Below are 7,211 nucleotides of genomic sequence, written 5' to 3' on the forward strand. Positions count from 1 at the left end.
ATCTCAATGTATTTGATCATTTATTAAAAAATAAGGTTAGAGCTTATATGAGTAGCAACTTAATTGTCACATATAAGTGTTATTTGAGTGACATCTCTAAATTGTAATCATTTAAGTAATTGTTTAAGCCACACAAGTTCACAAGTGGTTGAAGCCACAACTCTATATTTTTCTTTTGTACTAAATCTTGCCAGAACACTTTGTTTCTTGCTCTTCCAAGAAATCAAGTTACTTCCAATGAAAACAGAGTATCCGAAAGTAGATATTCAATCAAAAAGAGATCTTGCCCAGTCAACATCTGAATAACAGACAATTTTAGTATGATTATTGTGACCATATAGCAAACCTTTTCTAGGAGATCCTTTAATGTATTTTAATATACGAATTACTACATTCCAATGATCTATAATAGGGAATTGAGAAATTGACTCACCACATTAATTGCAAAGGAAATGTCAGAATGAGTAACAATAAGACATTTATTTCCAACTAATCTTCTATAATTCTCAGGATTTGAGAAAGACTCCTCTTGATTAGGTAACAGTTTGATATTAGGATCCATAGATGTGTCGACAGATTTTGAGTTCATTAACCGAGTTTCCTCCAAAATATTCAATGCATACTTCCTTTGAGATATAATAATAGCATTGTTGGATTATGTTTCCTTAATCCCTAAGAAGTATTTGAGTTTGCCAAAATCTTTGGTTTGAAAATGGTAACAAATGTGTTGTTTCATCTGGAAGATGTCATGATGATCAATGCCTATAGGAATAATATCATCAACATATACTATTAAATAGATGCATTCAACATTTGAGTGACGGTAAAAGACTGAATGATTTGTCTCATTGTGAGTCATACCAAACTATTTAACAACATTGCTAAATTTTCCAAAAACAAACCCTATGAGACTATTTTAGGTCATATAAAGATCTATGAAGATGACATACCAATCTAGAAGGCTCCCTTAAGCAACATAATTTGGAGGTTAATCCATATAAATTTCTTCCTACAAATCTCCATTAAGAAAAGTATTTTTGACATCTAGTTGGTAAAGAGGCCATTGTTGAAGAGCATTGATTTCATCAAGCATAGTCTAACGCCAACTATAAGATGAGTTAAGGAAATTAGCACAACAGAATTAGACGAAATGCATGTATAAAAAGATAGAGATAATATGTGATAACTCAAAGCAGTGTAATGATATAGATTATGGGTAGAGCATATACCTTTACGGAGGACAATTGAAATGTCAAACTCAATTGTCGAAGCCGAAGGAGATGGAGGATTGGGCACTAGAAGTGAGTCTTCGATGAAATATGAGAACTTTGTTGTCAAGTATACACCTGAAGGGTTGGTGGAGATGGAGCATCCAGGGGTGAACTAGACATAATAGGAGGATCATAGATAACAAGAATATTGATGTAGTATAGAGAGACACACACACAAAGAAGAATGTGACTTAAAGTAAAAGGAAGGCTCATTGAATGTGACATCTTGTGAAATAAAATAACGATTAAGAGAATGAGAGAAAAAGTTATATTCATCTTTTTATTTAGTGAATCATAAAAAGACACATATGTGTGACTTAAGAGATAATTTTTCAAGAATGAGACTAAAATTATGAACAAAACATGTATACCAAAACATGTATACCATGTTGAATATAATGAAAATTATATATATAAATAATTCTCCTTACGTAGAAAATACTAAGATAATATATTTATAAAGATAAAAAAAATATGTGTTAAACCAAATAAATAATAATAATAATATACCTAACATAAAATATTATAAATAAACAAATATATATATATATATATATATATATATATATATATATATATATATATATATAAATAAGTCTTTTGAATAAGATGATAAATACTTCATTGAATATAAGATTAAAAATGTAGTTTTCTTTATAAAAAGAGGAGGAATTGGAATTCGTAGAAAAATCTGGATGAAACTAAACTTAATGTGAAAGTAATTTTGAATTTCAAAGTTAAATTTATCATTCTTAATTGTAAATTTGGACGGGGTATGAGAATTTTAAAGACTAACGCAGTGTTCGCTTGAACAGATTTTACTATTCAAGCGCGAATGCGAGCGATGATTTCAAAATGCAGTCGTGTTCGGATGAGAGGAAATGCGAGGAAAGGCGAAGACGGATTTTCGGGATACCACTGTTTTTCATCACTCGCGACTTTGAAGAGATTTGGAGGGATTGTGACTGAAATGTCACGTATACCCTCAACCTATTATACATTTCCCTGTATGTATATCAGCTTTTACGTAGAAAATCGATTCGCAAAAGCTTCATAATCGATTCCAACATGTTAAAAACCTGAAGAAGAACAGTTGATAAAAGCTTTTACTACTGATACTGTAGATTCACTAGCAAAGCTTGGCGTGGTTGCAGAGATTCCCTGAGCACTGAAGTTGCTTGACACAGTCGTTAAACAGGAAGAGCAACGACGATTTTCAAAGTCTAATGTGCTGGGTTTCTTCCATTGACGACGAAGAGCAACGACGGTTTCTTCCATTGACGACGACGAGCAAGGTTTGAGGTGAGGTTAGTATTGCCGTATGTTGGTTGTCCAATTTTCTTGTTGTTTTTGAGTTCCAGGCTTGTAGATGAGGACGACGAAGGTGTTCACAGCATGAAGAAGAAAGTGTGAAATGGGATCTGCGTGTTTTAAGCTGAAGAAGACGATGAACAGTGGTTGATGACGAAATTGAAGGCAGCGTATTCGGTTCCATAGCTGGAGTATTCGGTTCCAGAGCTTGGAATCATTCACACACGAGTTGTATCCGGTTCCAGCTCATGAGTATTCGGTTCTCCTTTGTCGTAGATCTCGCACAGGCTCGCATATTCGGTTCCCTCTTCTCCACAAGACCTCCGTATTCGGTTCCATGAAGGCTATCCAGTTCCATGGTTGTGTGCGACGCGGTGTATTCGGTGTATTCGGTTTGGTTAAAGCCATTGTTGGAGAGGTTGAGGAAGCGGAGGGCAGAGAGGGAGGAGAGAGGCGGAGGGATGGGGCTGAAGAACTTATTATCAGCGAGGGAGAGATTGGAGAGGAATGAGAGGTGAGCTACGTCAGCGGAGAGAGTCCTAGAGAGGTGGAGACCACGATGTTGAGAGCGGAGTAAGAAGAAATAAATTATACTTGATCATCACCATCAAAATGATAAGAATAAACTCCAAAAAGTAAAAAGAAATAAAAAAAATGAAATTTTATTTTAAAAAACTGTCAATAAAAAATTATATTTATCATCATTTAATTAAATTATCATTATATTAAATTATTATGTAAATATTCTTATATTTAAATATTTATCATATTTTTATTATGTAAAAATTAAATTAATATTATTTAATTACAAATTTGGGTGAATCTTATATACATTTAATTTCGTAAATATGTTTTTAGTCCTAAAACTAATGTGAAATAAGAATTTATTTTTCTCTAAAATTTTGATATATTTTAGCTTGTCTACTTTAAATAATTATATTTGTACAAAATATATTAAAATATTATATTTAATATAGTTCATTTGAAAAGTTTAAATTATAACTTCTTAATATCATAAATTTTGTTTTATATTATTTGAATTCACTGTTTACTATTTTTAATTTAAAAATGTAGAGTTTAAGATTTAGTGAGATCAAAACAAAAAAGAGAGAGTAAAAACTAACAAATTAATTGTTTTAAAATATACCAGTAGTATTTATATTGTCATTATTTGAATATAAAAATATTATTAGATGAACATTTTTTAATAAGTCTAACAAACGTATGAGGAAAATATAGCAAAAGAATTTATGAGTTTAACAATATATTTATTAGACGAATTGGTACATACATTGATTAGACAAGTATAACAAAAATCATTAGACAAATTTATTAATACACAATAAAAGGAGTATGTCCATACATTAATTAGACGAGTATAACAAAAAACATTAGATAAAGTATTCCATAACGGATTAGAAAACTCTAAGCATACACCGATTAAATGAGTATAAAAAAGTATTAAACAAGTTTGTTGATGCACTGATTAAACAAGTTTAAAAATATACATGAATGAATATATCCATACAATTACAAAAAAAGTATAGCAAAAAATATTAGATGAATTATTGCACACATTAATTATATGGGATTAGGAATATCCAGTAAACGAGTTTGTCCATATACTAATTAAACAAGTCTAACAACAAACACTATATGAGTTTGTCCACACTGATAAGACAAGTCTGACAATATACATTACATAAGTTTGTTTGTCCATAAGCAAATTATATAAGTCTATTAATACACATTAAATGAGTTTGTCCATTCACTGGTTAAACAAGTCTTGAAATACAATTAAATGAGTTTATAGATAAATTGATTGGACGAATATGTCTCTACATTAATTAAACGATTCTAGCAATAAACAATAGGTGAGTATGTCTAAACACTAATTAGACAAGTCTTGCAGTATACATTAGAAAAATTTGTCTATACACAAATTATACATAAACATGTGACGAGTTTTTCCATACACTGATAAGACAAGTATGATAATATACATTGCACAAACACAAATTATATAACTCTCTTAATACACATTAAACGAGTTTGTCCATTCACTGGTTAAACAAGTCTTGCATTATAATTAAATTAGTCTGCAAATACATTGATTGGACGACTATGTCCATACACTAATTAAATGATTCTAGCAACAAACACTACACAAGTATGTTTATATGATGATTAGACAAATTTGTCTTTGCACAAATTAGATGAGTTTATTAATACACATTAGACAAATTTGTCCGCCACTAATTAGACAAGTCTTGCAATACACATTACACGAGTTTGAATATACACTTATTAGATGAGTCTAGCAATAAACATTAAACGAGTGTGCTCGTATATTAATCAAACAAGTCTAACAATACATATAATGTGAGTTTATCAATGTATTGATTACATGAGTCTAGCAATACACATCAGACGAGTATTTCCATACATTAATTAAAAGAATATAGAAAAAAAAATTACACTAGATTGTGCATACAATAACTAGATAAGTATAATATTAGACAAATAATTTCATATGTTGATTAGACGAGTATAACAAAAATTATTATATAAGTCTGGAAATGCATTGTTTAGATGAGCAAAGAAAAAAAATACATGAGATTATCGATGTATTGATTAAATGAGTCTAACAATATACATTAGATGAGTTATTCATATATTTATTAGACAACTCTAGCAATATACATTATACAAGTCTTTCCACACACAAATTAGAAAACTTTACTAATAAGCATTGGACAAGTTTGTTCACTTATTGCTTAGATGAATCTTGCAATACACATTAGACGAGTCTATTCATACATTAATGAATATAGTAAAAAACATTACACAGGTCTAGCAATACACATTAAACGAGTCTGTCCATATACTCATTAGATGAGTATAGAAAAAAAATATTAGATGAGTTATTCTATACATTGATTAAATGAGTATAAGAAGACACATTAGATGAATATGTCCATACATTGGTCAAACGAGTCTTGTAACATATATTAGAGGAGTTTATCCATAAATTGATTACATCAGTCAAACGAGTCTTCATACACATATTAGATGAATTTATTAATAACATTAGACGACTCTATTCATTTTATGATTAGGCAATTCTTGTAATACATTACACAAGTTTGTCCATATACTAATTAAACGAGTCTAACAATATACATTAGATGAATGTGTCCATATACTTATTAGAAGAGTCTAATAACATGTATTAAACGAGTTTGTTAATGTATTGATTAGACGAGTCTAGCAAGTCACATTACATCAGTCTATTCATACACTAATTTATATTTTTAAGGAGTCAAATCTACATATTTCTACGTATCCTTTATACTTTTAGAGAGTCTACTATATTTTTACACATGTTATATCCTTTATACTTTTACAAAGTTTATTATTTATATTTTGTAGACATATTGACTTTTTAAACATATACATTATTATTAAGGTTGATTCTATTCAAAACTTAATTATAAATTTAAAATTATTTATTATTATTTTTCTCGATTTCTAATTTTCTTTTAAAATAAACACATAAACAAACATCAAACCCGTGCTTAGAGAAAAGTTTAAAACTACTAAAATAAATAAAAGATTTTAAATATATTTTAAAAATTTTTTTTATATAACTCTTTTCATCTATAACTATTAATAAAGGGAATTATTCTTGGTAAATGTTTGATAACCGTTTCTTAGTCTATATATTTCACTACCCATTTTACCCTTATCAATATAAACTATCTTATTAATCATTCTACTTTTAAATTTTATAACTGTTTTTTATAATTACTTTTTAGCATATACTTCTTACAAATTTAATAACATTTTTTATTTTAGTAATAACTAAAAGAATTAATTTTTATTTACTGTCATAAGATAAAAAAGTAGATACACACGTGTTTCCACTATTCTATATATAGGAGATTATCTCTTTTTTTAGTAGGACTATGATATTTTAACAACTTTTTATAACAACTTTTTAATAATAGGTCAGATATCACTATTTTATTGGTCCGTTTAAATTTATTTTCAAAAAAATATTTAAAACAGACTAGTTACGAGTCATCACGTGAATGTTATAAAATAGTTGTAAAAAAATATTAAAAAAACATTTTCCTTTTCCATATACACATTATTTTTTTTTTAAATTATTCCTTAAGTAACCATTATTTTAAACTAAAATAATTATATTTTCATTTTTACCCCTTAAATTAGATTTAAATTTAATTATCTTTTAAATTAAAATCATTCTTTTAAATCACTGTTTATTTTAATTCAATTAATTTTTATTGAATTAATTATATATACTAGACAAAGAGGACACAAATTTTGACATTAAAATAAATTTAAAGTATACCTCTTATGGTATCTTAATCTTATGCTAGAGTTTTTATTTTAACGTAATTTATATATTTCATAAATATGAGTAGAAACTTTATTTTATAAAATTAAATTATATTTTAAAGTTTACTATGTAACTATATGTTTTCACTAGTTACAATTTAATGATAATATAAATTAAATTTCAAAAATCTAAAATAAATAGAGTCAAATGTCTTCGCTAATATAAAAATAGTAATAGTAACCTATTTTAAAATATTCTTAAAC

The sequence above is a fragment of the Vigna angularis genome, chromosome 3, assembly GCF_016808095.1.
Source record: "Vigna angularis cultivar LongXiaoDou No.4 chromosome 3, ASM1680809v1, whole genome shotgun sequence".
NCBI lineage: Eukaryota > Viridiplantae > Streptophyta > Magnoliopsida > Fabales > Fabaceae > Vigna > Vigna angularis.